This window comes from Hippoglossus stenolepis, chromosome 10, assembly GCF_022539355.2.
Source record: "Hippoglossus stenolepis isolate QCI-W04-F060 chromosome 10, HSTE1.2, whole genome shotgun sequence".
NCBI classification, from domain to species: Eukaryota; Metazoa; Chordata; class Actinopteri; order Pleuronectiformes; family Pleuronectidae; genus Hippoglossus; species Hippoglossus stenolepis.
Window position 1 is genome coordinate 26,062,014 of NC_061492.1, and position 23,087 is coordinate 26,085,100.

General features: G+C 40.8%; 1 pseudogene; it reads right to left on the reverse strand.

Moving 5' to 3' along the window:
* Positions 1-478: 478 nt before the first annotated feature.
* Positions 479-23,087, reverse strand: part of LOC118116754 — a 42,688-nt pseudogene continuing 20,079 nt past the window's right edge.

Consider the following 23,087-nt stretch of genomic DNA (forward strand, 5'->3'; position numbering starts at 1 on the left):
TAGTTATCTCGTTATCTTGAGATACAAGCTATAGACAAGTTCCATAGGGTTATGGTTAGGGTCCAGCGGCTTCTAAAATACAATGAGGGCAAGGCTCCATGGGGAAAAGGAACAACAACAACTATTGTTACCCTGGTTCTTTCTGATTGTTCTGAAAAGAATCTCTTCCCACAGCTGCACAGCCACATGTTTGAGTCGTGTGTTCTAGCTTATCATGTCCATGTTCTGGTGAAGATGGCTTCTGCGTGGTATTGCAAAATTAGATTGAATCCCATAGCAAGACGAGAGAAAGAGAATAATAATAATAATAATACATCGTATTTATACAGCGCTTTTCAAAACTCTCAAAGACGCTGTACATGGTGAAGGATAAAATAAGGAGACAATAGACTCTTTAATACAAATAAAAAGAGAATGATAATAGTGAGGTATACAAAAAATAAACCAAACAATAAATAAAAACATGAGGTGGGGGGGTTTAGCTGGGGAAGGCAAGTCTGAAGAGGTGGGTTGAGGCATTTTTGATGTGGGGTGGTAATGAGTTCCAGAGAGAGGGGGTGGCGACTGAAAATGCCCTGTCACCCCAGGTTCGGTGCTTGGTCCTAGGGAAATGAAGGAGGTAGGCATTAGCAGATCTGAGGTGCCGGGTAGGGGTGTGCTGGTGGAGAAGGTCGGAAAGGTAGGGGGGAGCCAGGTTGTTGAGGGTCTTATAGGTGGTGAGTAGGATCTTAAAGGTTATCCTGTATTTTACCGGGAGCCAGTGGAGATCATGGAGGACTGGGGTGATGTGATCAGTTAAGCGGGTACTGGTAAGTAGGCGGGTAGCAGAGTTCTGGACATACAAGAATTTGTGAAGGACTTTGTTTGTGGCACCAAAGAGTAAACTGTTGCAGTAGTGAAGTCTGGATGTTACAAAAGCATGAATGAGTGTTTCTGCAGCAGTAGGTGAAGGTGAGGGTTGGAGAAGATAACAGAAGGCAAGGTAGTTCGCAAAAAACTCACAAAATAATCAATTTTTATAGAGATTTGTTGGTCATTTCTGAGGCTGGTGGCTGGATATTCTCCATCTTGTCCTATGTTCTAAACTGAAAGACCTTTTGACTCTGTTACCTGTGACAGTAGGTGTTAACTTTAAAAAGGCACAGAGGGTGGGCCACATGGCTAGTACTGCCCTACAAGCCAGTAGACAGTCAGATTTACCTTTAGCCTCAGTGTACCCTCAGGTTCGGCTTGTAACGCTTTTGCAATTAAAAGCCCGGAACACCTGATGATGCTAAAGTAGACAAATGAAGATATGTCACTAACATCCACCGGAGTCTGCATAAACAGGACCAAGGTGATATTGATGTGTTAACTGTATCATATAAAATACATATGCAAGCTCCCTGTTCATTTTTATGTAGATAGTTTTAAAGGATTGTTTTTACAAGTCAAGGAACAGTTCACTGTATATTAAAATATTCACCCCAAAAAATCTAAAGAATGTAAAAAAAAAAAAATTCTGATAATCAAATTTTTTTATGCACAGTTCAAATCCATGGCTCTGTGGATCAAGTTCTGGGGTAGTTCTAGATATTCTGAATCGTTACTACTTGTTCTGACCACTTTTTTTTCATTAGGTCAAGGGATAATATTAAAGTTATACCAATATTTGATGGGACATTAGATTCTTTTTTGATTAAATGATATAATGAAATGTGTAATTTTAGTCAAGGGATGCATTGTTTTAATTATTCAGAATTGAAACTATAGATTTTGTTGCATTAAGTGATGCTATTTAATTTTCTCACCATCACCCACCCTCTCTTTTCACCTTTGTATATGTGTTCTCCAATGTTGTATCTTTGTATTTTATCTTTTTTCTCTCTCCTTACGTCCTGTACGTACATCTTGTACCCACGCTTTTCAGTTTCTTGTATGTTTTTCCCCTATTATATGTTCCCACTTATGGCCTGCACCTTGTTGTGGTGAGCTGGCTTTGAACCAAGACAGGCCAAAGTGAACATTTTCTCTTAGTGATTTTAACCTGTCACATTTGTTGTATGGTACACTTGAGAAAAGTTACAACATTATGATGTGTACCTTAGGAAAAGAGGGCATTAACTGTTTCAAAAGACATTGACATTTTGCCAAATTTATGACACTGGGGGGCGCCAAATAGCTTTCAAAAATCAATAGCACCTCCCCCACAGTTTTTTCTTGATGTGATGACTGTTAAAATTGTACTTCCAGTTGATCCGCTGCTGAATGTAAGACTCATTACAAATCTTCAGGTAGAAAGTGTAATCTGACAGTATAATTATTTTAAATGTTTCAGTATCAGGTCCTCTCTCTAAATTTGTTAACAAGGGACAGAAGAATCAGAATCAGAAATACTTTATTGATCCCAGGGGGAAATTTTGTTTGTTACAATAGCTCCATGCAAGAGTAGAAAATATAAGCATATAAAGATTAAAAAATATATATAAAATAAAATAAAATTTGAAATATATACAATATGTGCGTTCTGTACATTGAGTATTTAGTGCAAGCATGGATATGTGCGGATATTGCTGGCATTGTAATGAGTCCAGTCTGTTGACTCAGAGTGTCTGACACTCAGAGGGAGGAGTTGTATAGTTGGATGGCCACAGGCAGGAATGACTTCCTGTGGCGCTCTGTGGTGCATGTGGTGCAGTGTTTGACCAGCACGTCATGGAGAGGGTGGGAGACATTGTCCACGATGGCATGTAACTTAGACACCGCTGTCAGAGAGTCCAGGTCCACCCCCACATCGTCACTGGCCTTGTGGATCATTTTGTTGAGTCAAAACATCCTCAGCATAGTCTGGCAGATGTTGAAGGACCTCAGTCTCCTCAGGAAATAGAGGCGGCTCTGGCCCTTCTTGTAGAAGGCATCAGTGTTCTTAGCCCAATCCAGTTTACGGTCTATGAACACTCCCAGATATTTATACTACTGAGCTAACCATGTATCGTAGAGCACTGTGGGCGTGGCTCAGCTGTCAGCCTTCACTCGGCCCACCTCAGCTCAACTCGCGCTCCTCCTCTTTGACCATTAATGGATTAGCTAGGAACTAGGAGGAGTCAGGCACCGGCAAGATGGTGACGGGTGGCGCCTACTATGAGCCTCAAATTCACTCTTTAGAATCCAATGGGTGACGTCATGGACACTACGTCCATTTTATATACAGTCTATGGATTTAACCCTGGTGAGGGCAAAGATTAGGCAGAGTTGGATTAGCGGCTATATTTTGAAGGTGTTTGTGAGTGATTAAAGACTACTCTATTCTGCATTGCAGAGGCGCTAGGAAAGTGCTACAGGGATGTAGAGTTGTTGTTATGGTTATATCTTTGCCTGCAGAGATTGTCACTCCAATGTTGTCCTGTTGAAAAAGCTGCTCTGATTGAAAATTTATTTTTCTCAAAATTAGTACTGCTCAAAAACTGATCATAGGGCTTAATCAATCAATCAAATTTTATTTATATAGCCCATAATCACAAATCACAATTTATCTCATAAAACTTAACAAGTTGCATCATCCTCTGCCCTTAACCCTCAACAAGAATATAGGGAAAAACTACCAATAATCCCTATTACCAGGGGGGAAAAATGTAGAAACCTCAGAGAGAGCCACATGTGAGGGATCCCTCTCCCAGGACAGACAGAAGTGCAATAGATTCCACGTGTAACTGAGAACATCAGCAAGATAACAGTATTTACAACATTGATTAGATGAAACACTTTGTAACATATTGGAAAGTGTGTCTATGTTTTTAAAGTATTTGTACATCAGGAAATGTCTGATAGAGATGAAGGGAGCAGCAATGCCAAATTACTTTGTAACTAGACTTGCAAGCAAGTATGAGCATGCCCTCGCCTGTCGACAGTGGGGGAGTGACACGACCACGCCGAAGCTGCCGCGTCCCAGCTAACACACCCACCAAGAGGCACTCACTTGGGAAGGATGTTAGAGCTCGTCCCTGCAGTCTGGAGTCGGCTGTGAGAAGTTCAGTTATTCCATTGAAATTTGAACCAGAGAGGTGGTGTAGTGGTGTTATTGAGCCATTCTGCCTCAGCAGCCAAATATTGTCCTTAGGATGTATCCACGTAGTGACTCTCACTGTACATGTCAAATTTTAGGCAGATTGAAGCATGTGCAATGATGTTACAACCACTTCCTATTTGGTGTTCCATCAAAGGTCACGACATCACCGTTCAATGTAAAGGCTTAAGTGTCACAACATGGTGTCACCAGCCTCTCAGGGCTTCACTGATCAATTTTGAGGTGGATCAAAGGAAAAAGCTAGGTACAGCATGTCAAAGTATAAAACATGGTACTTCCTGTCACAGCTAGGGGGGACTGTCACTATAATAGTATATTGGAACATAGATGTCTTCCGGGCGAGTTCATTATCACACATAAGAAGTTTGACAATGATTGGAGTAAAAACATAGAAGTTACAGCTACTTGAAGGTTAATAGCGAGACATCAAGATTCGCCGCCATGCCATGTATTGCATCACCAACTTTTTTAGGCTCTCCTGACAAAATTTTACATGCGTCGGGTAAATGGGCTGGCCGCAGGACACCAAAATATAAAACATGACATTTCCTGTTACAGGTAGGGCGCGCTATGACGCTTTCTGAATATTAGCTTATGGATCTGTTCAAGGATGATCTGTATTTGTATCATTACTTTTTACTTTTCTCTACTGCTTTGTCCTCACAAAACATATGTAAAGGTGCTAAACAAATATAAGCCATTATTATTTATTATTATGAAATCTTTAGGAGGAGTAGGATTTTGTAGCACGGTCAAAACTCATGATACACGTGTGACTAATTTAATTTCTCTAGGCGAGAGTAGATCAATAGAAAGCAAGCGGCAGCAACCCGGGCTGAGCGATGAGGCCAATGCGTACAAAAAGCTGCAGTTCACTGGGTGGCCACTTGAGGCTGGCTCCAAGAAGGAGTCAATTCCCATTGACTCCCATGTTAAAAAGCCCGACTTTAGAGCAGAATTTTTTTCTAACTCACTCGTTTAAATTATATAGAGGTTTGAAATTATGAATAATTATCACTTGATGGACAGGTGACGTCCCCGTTAGCTCGCCACTCCAGCTCCTAGCCTGTTGCCTGCTCGGCTTCACCTGAGCTAACAGGCTAATCCCCGTCACTGAACACGACCTGAGTCCGTGGAGAAGTTTTCACTCACATATCGGATGAATAATACGGTTTGATGTTCGGCTGGTTCTCCTGACGGGGAAGTTAAAGACGTCTGCGCTCCTGTTTCTGTGGTAAGTAAAATACTGTATTTTATTAATGTGTTAGTAGTGATTAGCAGGTATCGGTGTCTCTGTACCTGGCTTGTTAGCTTAGCTCCGCTAGCCTGCAGGCAAGATACCAGCAGTAATGGAGATGCTAACGAGACCGTACGGGAGTTATTAAACCGACATGAACCGGTCCACACAGCAGAGAGAAGCATTAGACTACGTTATTGTTAGTAACTTCAGTATTAATGTCATATTAGATTATTGTTCAAGAAATAATGTTAGTGCAGCTGCTGCAGTGGGAAACTCGTTGAGCTGAACTTTGTTATTGTGGCTGTACGGTAAAGTAACGTTGAATTTAAATAGTTAAATTTTTACAACAAACACAGATTATTATTCTGCAGAAACAGATTTACTATGATCAACTCAAACATAAGTATTTAAAGTCACATCTGCATTTTAAGAGCAGCTGTTTAAAGTAGCATTACGTCTCCTAAAGCTTTATTCAGAGTATTGGTGTTAATGTGTTACAGTGAAAACTAAACCAGTCGGCTACATTCAGTTTACATCGTTAATCTTAAACAGACTTTACTGAATCTGTCTTTCGTGTGTTAAATAAGTGGACATGCAGAATAATGTATTTTTTTGTCACATATAAATAAATTATAGGAAGTGTAACTTTACTAGAATCGACAGTCACATAGAGAACCTGAGGCTGATGTCCACCACCTATTTCCTAAGCTGAAGTGATTATGATCTGATGAACTTTGAAGTAATACACTTTTATTTTTACCATGTAAAAGTCTGTTAAGGAGTTAACCTGGCACATGTATGACTTTACATATCTGTGTATTTGTGTTGAATGTTCCTCTAGGTGACTCAGACAGCCTGCACCTGTGGATGTCCAACATGAGACACAACTGGAATCCAACCAGACTGAACACTGAGAGTCATCACTTCAACACTGACTCCAGGTACAGACCTGTTGTCATAACCTACTAACAATCAAAGCAAAGTATTGCACATAATACATAATGCATTAAATTATATATGCAATACTATTAATGTGGAAGAACTCCATACTGCACATTCATTGTCTTGGTAGTCCACTGTTTAATCCAAAACCATATTCAAATACATAGTTGAATATCCACAGAAAATAAGGATACAAACTTTGTTCATAAGTAACACTTCCTCTACAATAATGCCATACTTTTATGTTTCCTGTCATGTTATTAGGGACGGACGAGCCTGAAGGACACAGCTGTGCTGACCGTGTTCTGTCTCTTATGGCAAAGAAGAAAAATAAAACACTGGGTTTATATCTAAAGTGTATCAAATCAGAAAGTAAAGAATGAACATGGTTATAACCGTGTTCATTGTTTTTACCAACCATAATGAATATAGAAATTGACTCAATATTATCCATGACACTTAGCAATGACCACCAACTCTAAACAGTTGCAGGCCATCTTTAGTTAAGGGAGCAAAACATGAAGTGTTGTGCAGATGAAGCTGGTGCAGGTCGTCCTCATGTTGACCAGCCTGAAGCTGCCGATCTCCACCATGTTGCTGCTGCCACAGTGGATGCTGAGGACATCAGGTGCTGCAGTGCTTCATGTAATGAAAGATTAAACTCACTATAAAGGATGTTTTATGTTGTGTATGTTCCAGCCAAGACTGGTTCTTACAGTTTATTCTGTGTTCAGCAGGTGGAAGCACCACAGATTTCAGACAGAACCAATGTACTGGGCTCTGGGTTTGTACCCTCATGGTTAAATGCACATATTTAAGTCGCTTTGGATAAAAGCGTCAGCTAAATGTAATGTAATGTACTGAAAGAAATAAAACATTGTACAAATAGATAAAATGTCTTTCTACCTCATCTGTAATATTCAAGGTGATAATCTCTCACAGTGCTGTTGATAACAGTCCACATCAAGTCCCTTGACTTCTCTCAGTGTGAAAACATAATTATATAATAAATATGAGAACTGTTTACAACACTGGTGTGTGGAGATTATAATCATATCTAAACTGTCTAATTCACTGTAAATTCCATAACAGGCTAAATAAACGAGGTGGTAATAGTAATGGTGGTTATACGAGCCTGTATCAGAACATTTGTGAAACATATAGTTACTATCACATGCAATTTACACATGTAGCGTATTGATATTAACTTATTAAAATCAAGTGACAACCAAACCCACGACTCTGTAGTAATGTAGTTAATTTGCTTCAATCTGTTCATTAGACGTGTTAAATAAACGGTAACTTACAACAATTACATATTTAAAACCACTTGAGGCATGTAAGCATATGATTATGATAATAGATAAAGCTTTGTTGTATAGTTTCAAGGTTACTTACCTTTAGTGAGTTCGTTGTAAAGACTGCGACCATCCCGAAACAACAACACCGCAGCCGGTTTGCGGCAGCGGGTAGCATGTAGCCTAGCTCCTTAGCCTGAGCTAACCAGGTAACGTTGAGCTCTGCGGGCGTGGCTCAGCTGTCACTCTTCACTCGCACTCCTCCTCTTTGCCAATTTATTGGTTAGCCAGGAACTAGGAGTCAGCACCGGCAAGGTGACGTCACGGACACTACGTCCATCTATATATACAGTCTATGATAGAAAGCACCTCATTGAATGTAAGCAAGGGGGGGTTGTGCCATTTTTGGACGCACTTTCCTGAACACTGAGTGTTTCCTGAGTTTTACAATATGTTGAGTTTCATTTATAAGAAGACGAGGAAGAAGAAGAAGAATCAGAGCAAAAACAATTCCTTGCACTGTCAGTGCTCGGGCCCTGAAGAAAAAATAGGCAGGGACTCTTGTCGTACATTTGAAGTTTGGAGTAGATTGCCCCATGTATGTCCAAGATGAAACTGATGATTCCTCAGGAAAGGAGCTTGATAGCAGAAAGCTCTGGCTCCTACTCTACTTTTAGAGACTTTAGGGATAACAAGTAAGCCTGGGAGCGCAGTGCTCTAGTGGGGTGATATGGTGCTATGAGCTCTTCAAGGTATGATGGTGCCATACTATTAAGGGACTTGTAGGTGAGGAGGAGAATTTTAAATTCTAATCAAGTCTGGATGTAACAAAGGCGTGGACACATTTTTTTGAGACAGGACATGTCTGATATTTGAGATGTTACGTAAGTGAAAGAAGGCAATCCAAGATATTTGTTTTAAGTGAGAATCAAAGGACAAATCGGGATCAAAGATCACTCCCAAATTCCTGACTGTTTCATTGGAAGCAAGGGCAATGCCATCTAGCAGCTATAACATTAGATAATGTATCTCTAAGGTGTTTAGGGCTGAGTATTAGAAACTGTGTTTTATCTGAGTTTAATAAGAGAAAATTGCGAGTCATCCAGGTTATTATGTCCTTGAGACATGCTTGGAGTTTAGTTAATTGCTGACACTGTTCTGGTTTTATTGACAAGTATAACTGAGTGTCATCCCCATAGCAGTGGAAATTTACAGAGTGTGTCCTGATAATGTTTCCTAGTGGAAGCATATATAATGAGAATAAAATTGGGCTGAGGAACACTGTGGTTAACTTTGGTGCGCACTGATGACTCATTACTAATTGCATAAATTGGAATTGATCTGTATATAGGATTTAAACCAGTTCAGGGTGGTTCCTTTAATACCAATTAACTATTCTCTGTAATAAAATTTGATGGTCAATAGTGTTGAATGCTGCACTAAGATCTAACAGGACGAGGACAGACACAAACCCCTGATCTGAAGCTATTAGAAGGTCATTAGTGACTTTTGCCAAGGCTGTCTCCGTGCTGGGATGAGCTCTAAACCCTGACTGAAAGTCTTCATATAGATTGCTTTCCTAGAGAAATCCACACAGCTGATACAACTGCTACAACTTTCTTGAGGATTTTAGACAGGAAGGGGAGGTTCGATATTGTTCTGTACTTGGCTAAAACCTCTGAGTCCAGAGTGGGCTTTTTGAGAAGGGGTTTAACTACAGCTAGCTTAAAAGACATTTAGCTTTAGCCAGCAGCATCAGTTTGGACTCGATGTCGCCCGCTCTGGCCCCTGGCATGCAATTGACTATGGTCGCTGTGTTCGCTAACCTCACATTTCTTAAGGCTGAGTCACCAATGATCAGAGTTTACTTCAACGGGTGTGTTGTTGAGTGTAGAAAATCAGTATGAAACATGAACTGGTGTGTCCTTAATTGTGGGCTTTGATTCAGAACTATTCCCCCTCCGGACAGTCACCCAGCCGCCCTGGGCTTCCGGCTGCTCGGGAGAAGTCGAGGGGCTGCTAGCAGGGGATAAGCTGGGTGGATCCGCAGCAGCTAACGTGGCTTGGCTAACAACAGTTAACAACGGTTCCAAATCGTTAAGCGACAATGGTTGCCCTCCTGGAGTCCAGAACCAGGCCCAGAAATGTGTTCACTTGGGATGGCTGGAACTTGTTCTTTTTGAAGAAATGGCGGAAACCCATTATTCAAGTTGCTCCAAAAGCAGGGCCACCTACAGGGCAGCCTTGGGGACTGCACCGTTTAGCTGTCTTTCACTCTATACAGTCGTGAGGAGCTATTTTAGGGTTCACTGTCTTTACCTAAAGACACAGAGCTGGGGATCGAACCAGGGACCTTCTGGTTAGTGTACGCCCTGAACCACAGCCTCCCTGGTACATGTTCGGGGATTCAAAAGGAAGTGCCAGTGCTTCTGTCAGATGGGTACTTGGAAGCAGTGTTCGTTACTTCGTTTTACATCAATGCCACCAAGACAAAGGAGATGGTGATATACTTTCGCAGGAAGTCGCCCCAGACCAGAGAGGTGAACATCCAGGATGTGGACATTGAGATCGTGAAGGACTACAGATACCTGGGTGTTCACCTCAACAACAAACTGGACTGGTCCACAAACAAAGACGTCCTTTACAAGAGGGGCCAGAGTCGTCTCCATCTGCTGAGGAGACTGAGGTCCTTCGGAGTGTGCAGGACAATATTAAGGACTTTTTATGACACTGTGGTGCCTTCCGCAGTGTTCTACGCCATTGTCTGCTGGGGGTTTGGATGAAGTGAGAGGGACAGGAAACGACTAAATATACTGGTTAGGAGAGCTAGCTCAGTCTTGGACTGCCCTCTGGATTCCACTGAGGAGGTGGGTGACAGGAGGAATTAAATTCAAAGAATTCAATCATCGACAAAACCTCTCACCCCCTTCATGACACAGTGGGGGCCCTTAGCAGCTCTATCTGCAGCAGACTGCTCCACCCACAGTGCAAGAAGGAACACTTCTGCAGGTCCTTCATTCCTAGTGCTGTCAGTCTGTACAACACCATCCAGAAGGGAAAATAAATGCTGCTCTGGTCATGTTACTTACACTATTTGCATTATTTTTAAGAGAAAGCTACTTTTTGCACATTTGTTTTTATGTACAAACTAGGGCTGTCAAACAATTAAACATTTTAATCAGATTAATCACAGGGTAGCTGTGATTAATCACGATTAGTCACCATTTCTAAATGCCCGAAAAATCCCCATTTTCTATGTATATTGTTGTGGGAACGGAAAGATAAATGACAGAAAGCAGATATATACATTTAACATTATTTTTTTTATTGATGACAAGTCCAAATGATAGTTATTAAGATTGAAAAATAAAATAAAATCTAACTAAAACATACCACGCCATAATTCAATTTTGCTGTCTCTTTGCTATGCCTCTGAGCAAACATAGGATGTTATTTAGAATCTTTTTTTTTTTATCAAACTCAAAGATGACCTTTATCCTAAACAATTGCGGCCTTTGCTCTTTTTATTTTTTTTTTTAGCAAATATAGGATGGATGAATAAAACTTTTTTCATTTCTTTTTTAAATCAAACAAACAACCAAACCTTTACACAATTAAATGTGAATGCAGATGAAAATGAACTAGTTCACGTTCATAGTTCATTTTTTATTGGGATGATTTAGGTGACAAACGTACGATCACGTGTTTGGTTATGACTCAATGGTGTCGGATCATGTCTGTGTGTCGCTCCCCTCATTTTAACACTGAGTCCTGACTGTGAGCGTCACGTCTCGTGTTGCACTGAGCACAACATGTTGAGTCATTTTCATGATGTTTAAATGCAGCCTCATAAACTCTGGAGCGAATCAAACAAACACTAAGTTACTTCATGTACTGATCAGGTCCTGATAACTAGTGATGAGTGTTTATTAGTTCAAGTGAGAGCAGAGTGGAGGAGGACACAGAAACTCCAGCTCGGTACAAACCAGCTGCAGCTTCTGCTCTGATCATGATGCAGCTGATCACTGAGCAGCTGTGACCAGAGAAACTCTGTGTTTCACTGTTCTTCTACAAAGTCACTGACCGGCTGCTTAATGTGAACGAGCTCTGATCTCACTGCGTGTGTGCGGGTATGGGTACATGGAACGGGTCATTCTGCGCATGCGTTAAAAAATATATTTTGACAGCCCTAGAACAAACGTTTTATTCTTATGTACAAACCAGATTTTACTTGCCCGTACAATCATCCTGTGTGTATATAATGTACATATTCAGCATTTTTTTATTTAACTTTAGTTCTTTATTTTTATTTTATTGTCCTTTTTATATTTCTTTATTCTCTTGTCTACCTCATTCTGACCCGCCTAATGCTGTAACAAGTGAGTTTCCCCTGTGTGTGGATCAATAAAGTTTATCTTATCTTATCTTATCTTACCCAAGACCCAGAATGGGAAAAGTCCTCTGTCCTGTTTGGGGAGTACAACCACTCTCCCCCTCTCCTATGGCTTTCTTCTGATAGTGATAAATTCTGTCCGCAGCACATGTGCATATTGAGGGTTGGTCACAATAGTGAAAGGGGTCAACCTCGATACAGAAGAACAACTACAAATGGTAGCCATGGGACATGATGAACACCACCCAAGGGTCAGTCCCCAGAAAAAATTGACTTGACGGGAAAATTTGCGCATTTCCACGCAAACTCTGACCCATGCATACAAACATTTTGGAGATGGGAAAGTGGCGATGCAGATGTGAGGTGGTGAACTGAAGCCAGATTATTGATCCACTTCATCTTTAACATTAAAACCAACAGCTTTAGTTGTGCTAGCGCAACATAACTGTTCCACACAAACCTTTATAATTGCAAAATATATAAAACATTGTACAGCAAATTATGTTCAGATACCATTAAACAGCGGAGTAACAGAGCCGAGTCATTAACAGTTTTTAATAATATCTTCTAACACTGTGTATCATCAAATCGCTGCAGTAAACGTGACTGTGCCATCAGGCGCACAGAGCGCACTGGAGATCACTCAAAAAAAATAAAGAAATACTATTCACTTTCCAAAACATATCCCAGAGTGGAGGTTAGGATCCACTGATGTGAAGTAATTGGTCCGATTGCTCGAAATACATAAATACTTCTGTGACACTGGTGCGTAATGCTGCGTGATGGATGCACGCGAATGGAAGGATGAGGAGGAAACAAGGGTTCAGCGATCACAAAGATTTTTTGACCCATGATGATAAATGATCAGCTAATATAGATTATATTAGTCTTTGATCTTTGTGCTGAACTGAGTCCAGTATCACACAGATCGGCCGATGGAACCGAACCATCCCAGTACAAACACAAGCATATAATAATAATTATTTAAAATTTTATAGATTAGGGACATGACAACTGCTCTGAATTTTAGAATCCTGCAGTTTTGGATGATTAAAATATAAACAGGTGATTAACAAGTTCCCCCACATTCTGACAGTGTTTGTTTTTTTGCCTCCACCTTTGAATTGGATCTTTTTATATTTCATGCTCTGTTCTTTCTATCGTCGTTAACTCTCACTCACAGTATTAACAGCAGCAGCAGCAATGTATCAGTGTATTTTCTTTATTAATCACATCACTGCTGTCCCATAAAAGTAGCATGTGCTACAACCCAGCCCCTCCTGAGGCATCTGCTAGCTCCTTTCTTAAGGTGGGAGAGGCATGAGAACGCCATCTGAAGTCTACCTTCCTGTTCCTGACCGGACATGTTAAAAAGTTAGAGACAAATGATGGTGCCATTGTTAGCCAATGTGTCTGTGTAGTCATAGCTCAGCTAGGGTAGCATGCCATCCATAGCACCACAACTCCTGCTGGGGCTGGTAGCTTGTCCAAGAACAAAGCTTTTGTTCACATCCTTCTCAAATCCAGAGATGGTTGCCATGAGGTTTTGAGGGAGGGCAATAGCCAGAGCCCTGGCTGACCTGCCAATGACCTCTTCTAAACACCAAGCTAATTATCCTTTCAAGGTGCTGCCTGACATTTGCTACCCACAGGATAATTAGTTATCCTTAGAAGAGAAGATAGTCTCTGAGTCCGGGTCCTCTCCCTCTAGCTCCTCATCTAACACTGGAGAGGGAGGGAGGGACTAACATGAACTTCTGTCAGCCAGGGGATGGGGGAGGGCCGGGTGACCTGCCGGGGCCCAGAACACTGCCTCCATCCCTTTGAATCTTGCCTCAGTCTCCCAAATATTCCTTTTTGATTTTCCCAGTAAATGTTGCAGGCTTACTTCCCAAACGGCAGCATTCACAACCTATACAACCCTATGGCGTGGAAAGCTGGAAAAGGCTGACCCCACTTGACTTGATTTTGAACCAGCAGGGAGACAGGCATTATTTTATGTACTATTTTAGAAATATTGCAGGCAGATGATCACCACAAATGTCTCTTTTGTGATAATTTTTCCTAATTTTCTTTCTTCTATCGAATTAGGTTTCTCCTTCATTTTTCTCTCTAAAATATACACAATAATGCTCATGTAAATGGCCACTGATTAGCACTTTCACAATAGTGGAATAGAAAGGCAGACTCTCTACTATCTGAGCTACACAGATATCAAATCAAAACAAATCAAATATAATTTATTGTCCTCATGGGGAAATTTGTCTTGGGCCAAAGTGCTAGAGCAGCTGCAGAACAGTAAATTGTACAACAAACAACAAAAAAAACAGTACACAAGGACATATCATGTAAGACCCAGAATAATAATGCAAAATAAAAGTGAGTTGAATATTGCACCTTCCCTAAAAAAACTTAAAATGATAGAATTAATGATGACAAAAACCAAATTTAAAATGTGCCAGACAAAGTGCAAAGGTTAATGAGATAGTGATAATAACTCAATTATTAGTAGTGGTGCACCGATGTATCGGCCGTATATCGGTAGCGGCCGATATTCGCCTCGTTTACTGCCATCGGCGTATCGGTAATAAACTTGACTTTCACTGATAACATTGGCCGATGTTCATTGGTATGTTTTCTGCAGCCTGCCAATCTGGCATCCAGATTATGGTACACTGACGCCGGGTTTACACCGGGCGCTGAAGCGCAGCGCAGCGCCAAGGAAAGCCAGGCGCCTCCCATCCACCCCCCTGTTAAACCTTTGTGCGGTTCACATGGGCTGCGATGCGCCGTGCCGTGCCAGCGCCCTTCACCGCTGGTTGCGCCGTGCGAGCGAGCGTATCGCGCCAGGAAACAGACTGAAAAATGATTTTAAACGATGTAAATGACATATTTTATATGATATAAATGATCAAATACGCATCCCATACTTTGTATTCCCCTTCTGTTGTCCTGAAGTTTTAATTTTCCCAATTTTCCCAATTTTCCCAATCACATAATTAAATGTCCCCCTCTGCCCATCCACTACAGCCACACAAGCAGTCATATAGATAAAAAGAGAGAGGTGGGGGGGCTAAAGGCTTGCTTGGAGAATATGTCATTTACCCCCGACACCCGACATTGAACGGGTTACATACAACAACAAGCGGAGAATCGCGGGCTGACCGGCGCGGAGAAATGCGGGTCCGGTGTGAACATCCATGGCATCTAAAGTTACACTTGTCAATTTTTCTGTTTTTCATATTATTCAAGTAATAAACAAATATCGGTATCGTTATCGGCTATCGGCTAGATTGTTGTATTAAATATCGGTATCGGCCAAGAATTTCCATATCGGTGCATCCCTAATTATTAGTGATAAATGAGTTTCCTTATTGGGTAGTGTGATAGACGTTGGGATGTATGAGAGCTTGAGGCAGTTGGTTTTACACTTAAAGGCTCTGTAACGTCTGGCTGAATGTAACTGGTCAAATTCGGAGAACAGCATGTGTGACAGGTCATTGAGGATCCTGTGTGCAAGTCTGACCACAGAACCTTCGTAGATGGTTTAAGGGGAAGGATCCTTTTTGCCTATCACTTTAATAGCCATTTTTACCATGTTCTCAATTTTTTATTTTAGCTGGACTGTGAGAGTAGTGAACCCTTCTGCCATTCGGTATCTAATTATGCTTTCTAGCAAAGCAACTTAAACTATCAACATGATGTCAGTGCTCAGACCAAACAGTCTAAGTCTGCGTAGTAAGTGCAGCCTTTTAGCTAACTTTACACACAAAAAGTCTACATGGCCACTCCATTTCGGATTACAGTGCAGCTCCATCCACAGATATTTAAAAGTGCTCACCTGCTGGAAAACTTTGTCACTGATTATGACCGGGGCATGGACTCTCACCTCTCTGGGATCGAATATCATCTCCTTCGTCTTTTTGATGTTAAAAATTAGATGATGATTGTCATACCAGTCTTTAAAGGTTTCAATCTCATCCAGGTACAGTGTGGGGCAGTCATCCCTGTGCAACAAGCTTAAAATAAGTATCATTAAAAAATATGATGATGGAAGTATGTGGTCATCTGCTCCTGCATTCATTAATGTATAGCGTGTAGAGCAAAGGAGAGCTCACACAGCCTTGTGGTAACCCGTGCTACAGTATTTGACCCTGGATAGTGAGTTATTTACCTTCACCTGCTGGAACCATTTTATGATAAAAGGATTTACATGCATGTCGTTTAGCATCTGGACCAGTGGGTATAGTTGCCTAGCTCACTGAGGATATCATTGAAACGTGGAGTAGTCATACCTCAGTCTCAGAAATTCTTTCAGTCTACAATCTTCACTTAGTGGCATCCATGTTAATTTGTTTTTTATCCTAATTACTTGTATGTATAGGGGTTAGTATAACTCCAATCAGTATACAGCTTTTACATTTCACCTTATTGCTTAGTCCCAAAAACAAAACAAAAACCCCCAAAAAACCAAATCTTATTTTCATGAACAAAATGATCTCTGTACAATAAGAATGTACCGTATTGTCCATTCACATCTATGATCTCATCTATTACCTTGGTTTTCAGCAGGATATCTGACTGATGTTGATGATGGGCCTCTGTCTTATATCTTGTTTTAATTAAGTAAGAAGATAACACACAAGACAATAGGAGGTCAATTACGGAGTTACAGAAATAATAACAAACTATACTTTTAAAAATGATTACCTTTTCTCTTTGTCCCTGTCTTTCTCTTACTCTCCTCATTTGTCCCTGTTTTCTCTTTCTCTCCCTTGAATGTTTTTATTTTCATGTCTTTCTCTTAAAAAGGCGCTCACATTTTTTTTAAATCATCATGTAAAGGCCATCATGTGAAATACCAGGAGCGTGTAAAAATGTATGTGTGTGTGTGTGTGTGTGTGTGTGTTCGTGCGCGTTCACACCCCACTCGCTCAGAGCGACGCACGCAGTGAGATAATAGGACAGTTCTGTGAAGCAGCCGGTCAGTGACTTTGTTGAAGAACAGTGGAAATGGTGAAAACACAGCGTTTCTCTCTGATCATTGCTGCTTCATGATCAGAGCAGAAGCTGCAGTTGGTTTGTACCGAGCTGAAGTTTCTGTGTCCTCCTCCACTCTGACCTGCTCTCTCTCAACCTTCACTGGTTATCAGGACCTGATCAGCACATGAAGTAACTTAGTGTTTGTTTGATTCGCTGCAGAGTTTATGAGGCTGCATTTAAACATCATGAAAAATTACTTGTCAACATTTTGTGCTCAGTACAACAGGAGACGTGACGCTCACAGTCAGGACTCAGTGTTAAAGTGACCGGAGCGACACGATTCATGATCCGACACCATCGATTAATGACTGAACACATGATCATAAGTTTGTCATCTAAATCATCCCATAGAAAAACGGAACAAATGAACGTGAACTAGTTCATTTTCATCTGGATGAACTGAACTTTGAACTCGTTCTTTTGAAGTGTGAACTGGCTCACCACTGCTCGTCCGTTTGTGTTTACGCCCCGAATCACTTCCGTGGACGCGCTCATGGAATAGGGGGGAGGGGGGGTTGCTGAGACAGTAGTCACTCATAAATTATAGGCATTCTGATGCCATTTTAGCGTCTAGATTTTTGGAATAAATTAATTTATTAACGAAGAGTAAAAAAAAACATTAGACCTTTGCCTAATGGTTAAGTCCGCCTCTGGTTCCACAGGAAAGGAGCCTGGTAGCTGAAGTCTCTTCCTCCTATTGTTAGGATTTTAATAATATAATTAGACACTATAGCCCCGAAAAGGATCGATTTTACGCGCACCATGTTTGTACCTTAACAGAAAGAATTAATGTGTGTGTGTCTGTGAAGATGGCAATGAAACTGAACTCTAAACAAATGCAGTATGTTAGACGGGTGGGGGCAGGGGGAGTTTGGGCTGAATATGTGGGAGAATGTGTGGCCTTCACATAGTGACTGTTAGTAGCCGTTGCTGGCTGGTTTTAATCTTGAAGTTGGTTAGTGTGTGTGTGTGCGTCACATCGCAGTTCAGTCTCACACCTGTCTGATAATGCCTGTTGTGGAGACTGTACATCTGTGGCATACAATACACTGTACTTTAACTTGTTCTCATACCTAACTTACTATATTACAGCCTAAACTCCATTAGCTTTATTCAAACATCACACATACATGAATGCACTGTTTTCCTAAGAAACTGTGACCTACCCTTAGAAAGAATTCAAGCAGCTGCCACTAGGTTCTAAAGGACAGATAGGAAAGGCGTTGTTTTGTCTAGAAAATGCGCATGCTTACGCATCTCACTCCAATGAACAACAACACCATATCTGCAAAAATACTGAAGACCCACAAGGCTTCAGCTGAAGGCCTGTCTGTAAAACATGAAACCAAACACTGTCAGAATGTGAAGATTTTCCCAGCTACTGTCACAGGAGGGGCGAACCTGGGAGTGGCTCCTCATCATTCGCAGACTCCAGGGCCAAGAGGATGGGACCACGCCTGCGCACCAGCAAGGGAGAGCCAAGGTCTGAACCATGGTGACTCCCCCTCGTTATTGACCTATGAAGTTATACCTACTATTATAAGTACTGTACCCGTCGTCCGTTCGGGGCGACTCTTGACTACCCCATGCTACTAACTTAGCCGAGGCTGTGTATTGAGTGCCCATAGCTATGTGCACATAGCTATGCTGTACCTTTTCATTGCTTCTGAATAAATACTTGTTGAACCAAACCGAGACCGGCTCTTCTCATATCTCGGGATAAAAGAACACGACACTATTCAACTCTTACAGACTCTAGAAACCACAAGGCTTGTTTTTAGGGAGCAACATTATCTATTTGGATAATATAGAGCCATGAGTTCTTTAATATATGATGGGGCTTGATTGTTAAAGGCTGAGGACAAATGACCAAGAAGATGATCCAATGATCAGGAGATGATCAGAAGATTACGCAGCAGGAAAATGCTTGTCCAAACTTGAACTTAATAAATATTCAACTACTTATTATTAAAAGGATGGTGCTTTGACTATTTTAACGAAAAGCCAGAAGTGCTCTTGTAAGATAAACTTTGAATCTTTTGAATTTACTTTATCTGATTACTGAAGGTTTGACATCACTTGAATTTCAGATTGGAGTCCATAAAATGTCTTTGCAAATGAATACATTTGTTGTGGGAGGAGATCAAATCTTTTTTATGCTTGTGCTAAAATGAAATGCACAATTAGTTGGAATACATTGAGAGTGAAATGCAATGACAACCACAGCCTGCAACCAGTGCCAATTGATATATTATTATTATCAGTAGAAGGTTTTCTTCTGAAAACCTTCTACTGACAATAATAATATATCAACTAGGAGAGTTGACATGACTCTAGCAACACACACACACACACACACACACACACACACACTAATGGTGAGAGTGTCCCTTTCCATCAGCCAACCTAATATCATACTTTTACCCTGTGATTCACCCCCTCTAGTTCAGCTGGGCTCATATCATATTTAAAAGTTGCAATGATTGAGTCCCCTCTGTTGATGGCATATTTCTCATTTCAGTTAAATCAAAGAGACGTGGTGTCAGGCCTAACCATCACTCATTACCATCATCGCTGGAGTACAGGGTGCAATTTACCTGTGGAGATGTGGTAATGTTGAATGGAAATAGACAAGAGCAGGAGCTGAAATGTTATTTTTAATTATGTAGCACCTCTCCAACCGTTCCCATGCTGTTACCCAGGCCTTCCACGCTCAAGCCTCATTTCAGTATTTGTGTGTCATCAGAAAGTGGGAAAGACGGAAAGTATTTGAATGCTAGCGAAAAACCTGTTTAGGTAGAGGGGGGTGAACGTCCTGTCTAAGCGCACTCTGCTCAAGCAAATCAACACAGCAGCAGACGGAGTATCAAGGAAAGTTGACACTGTGTTGATTATCTGCTTAAGTATGTTCTCTCAGTTCATTTTCCTACGTGTTAACGCTCTCAAAAGCTTCAAACAACAGCTTGATTCTCTTTTACTTCTGGTTTGTGATAGTTTCCAATATGGAGTCGAAAGCTGCTATGAGCTATCAACTGCTGCTGGCAATAGCAACTGAAGCTGCAGACAGAAGCAGTCTAAGGCTTTAGAGAGAATCATTCAAAACAACTTAGTAAGGACTTTGCTTTTCCTCATCTTGTCCTCTTACTAAGCTTTCAAATGAATTAAAGGGAGCACTGGGAACAAGAGATAGTGAGAGGTTGTAGTTTGAACAAAGATGGAGTGAGTATATGGACTGAGAACCCACCTGGGGATACACCACTACCCATACAGAGCTTACATACACTTTACAAGAATTCTATAGTAAACAAATAATGATTCATTAAATGAATGATCAGAATTTGTATACTGATATATGTCATAGAAACCCATTCATAGTGGCATATACTGAGTGTAATTGTACCTAGACTTGCAAGCAAGTATGAGGGGGCCCTCACCTGGCGACAGTGGGGAAGTAACACGACCACCCTGAGGCCGCCTGTCCAACATGCCCGAGAAGAGCCACTCATTAAAACATGATATCAGTAGCATCTCTAGGCTTCCCTGGCCAATTTTGAAGTGGATCAAATGAAAACACAAGGCGTAGCATGTTACACTATAAATCATGGTACTTCCTGACACAACTAGGAGATGCTGTGACCATTATATAATATGGTTATAGAGATGTGTTCAGGCTTGGGCCCTTATATGAAGTTTGACTTGTTGACTATTTGATTGGAAGAAAAAAAAAAAAAACAAGTTACAGCTATTTGAAGTTTCATTTCAAAATTCGACACCAAACCATGTACATGCCCCATGATGAATAGTTTAATTGTATTGTATCACCAACTCATTTAGGCTCTCCTGACCAAATTTCAAATGCATTGGGCACTATGACTATCCTTGAATATTATCAAATCGATCTGTTCAGGGTGGGACCTTTGTCGTAACTGTGAAATTTGAGGCAGATTGGACAATAGGTTGTAGGCACTTCCTGTTTTCTGGTGAATCAGCCCCCTGACAATAACCCACCTAAAATATACATTTTACTCAGAACGTCCCTAAAATTACATATACCACAGTTGAAGTCGATCAGATGAAATCTGTAGGAGGAGTAGGACTTTTTTAGCACGTTTTGTAGCACTAACCCCAAAATCATGCCAAATATGTGTTTGAGGCACAATAAGCCATGAGACAGTAAGGGGTACAATGATTTCATGGATAAAATCCAAGCTGAGAAAGACTTTTATATGCTCCTTATGTTTTTTTATGTGTTCGTGTAAATAAAAGAGAGTTCATTTGAATACAAATTTAGGGTACAGTATTATTCATTGCCAGTGTAATTGTTAGGAAGCAACACCTGTAAATCGGCAGCAGGTTGTCAGTGTTGCTACATGAGCAGTGTATGTGTAGGAATCGTCACAGGGAAGTCTTGCGTGAACGAGTGAGATAATGAGATTATCTGTGTACAAGATGAAAGCAGACAACACTGTGTAGCGATTGTCAACATAAAGTCATATTTTTTGCATTTTGCAGGTTAGCTGGTAATGTCATTTAGGTACCCTGGGCTAGGTGTATGTGTACTTTTGTGTGTGTTTAGTGATTCAAGTGCTCATGATATACAGTATATCGTTTTCGAGTAAGATTAGCCAGTTATCCTCTAGTGTAGCATAAGGATCATGGTGGTAGTTATGACAATGAGACTTTGTCGCTCACATTAGCATTTCATTCATTAGTTTTATTAAGAAATATGGTGATATGCAGAGTGAATGTATGTATGTATGGACGAATGAATGTATGGAAACATATAGACATATTTAATTCTAGAGAGTTTAGAAAATGGCGCTATATATATTGTTTTCATGCATTTGGTAATTTTTTAAGGTTTATGGTGAATGACTTTATTGTACAGCATGAACAAGTGAGATAATAAGATTCTCTGTTTACCAGATGAAAGCAGACAACACTGTGTAGCGATTGTCAACATAAATATATATTTTTGCATTTTGTAGAAAATTCATTTAATGTGTAGCACCAGATTGAGCCTGTGTGACATCACGTTCAATCCAAAATGGCTAACTTCCAGTCGGATGTGGCGAAGAGTTAAAGGGATAACTCATCCAAAAATGAAAATTCCCTCATTATCTCCTCACCCCTATGCCGATGGAGGGGTGGGTGAAGTGTTTGAGTCCACAAAACACTTCTGGAGTCTCAGGGGTAAACTTTGTTAGAGCAGAATCCGATACAATGGAAGTCAATGCGTCCTTCTTCAGACGTAATAAAACAACAGAAAAAGCATAACATGCCTCCATACTGCTCCTGTGGTGTCATCCAAGTGTCCGCAAGCCCCGACATTCATATTCAACTCAAAACAAGGTCATTTACACCAAGTTTTTAGCCTAAATGTCCGGTGATATCTTCAGACGAGGTGCATTCAGGGACTTTCGGAAATGCTAACGTCTGCTAGCGTAGCCCCTTCTGGTGGACTTTTTTAAAACACAGTGGATATGACCTCGTTTCAAGTAGCTGTAACTTCCATGATTTGCTCCAATTACTGTCAAACTTCATATGTGTGATATATGTCCCGCCAAGAACACATAATAAATATGAAAATGGTTATTATAAATACTATAATAGTCACAGTCAAATCTCATTGGAATAACCTGAATTTTTCACAGCCGACTCTCGGATTGGCTGACTGCACTTTATCAGGCCTATCACTGGTCTCATTCTGGCGCATTGACGATGTCTCTGGTAAACACAGCTGAAAGTCACATTGTTATGTTTGGATACAGCTATAGAAGACCAGCCACATATTCACAGTTGCTTACAACATGATGTTTCTGAACGGTAAGTTCAGAAACATTAAATGAAACAACAATCACCAGAGCACAAACTACCATATGAAATTAAACACTCAGACAAGAGAAAAGGACAGGGCTGGGACTTACCAGGGCGACAAAAACCAAAGGAAAAAGGGAAGGATTAATAAACTAACCACCCGTGACACTGCACACCAACAAAACGGGTCGTGAATAAAATGCCACCACCAGGGATTGGGCCACCTCAGGCCCACAGCACCTGTCCAACAATAAAAAGATAATTAAAACATGTCACAAGTGTTAAATCAAT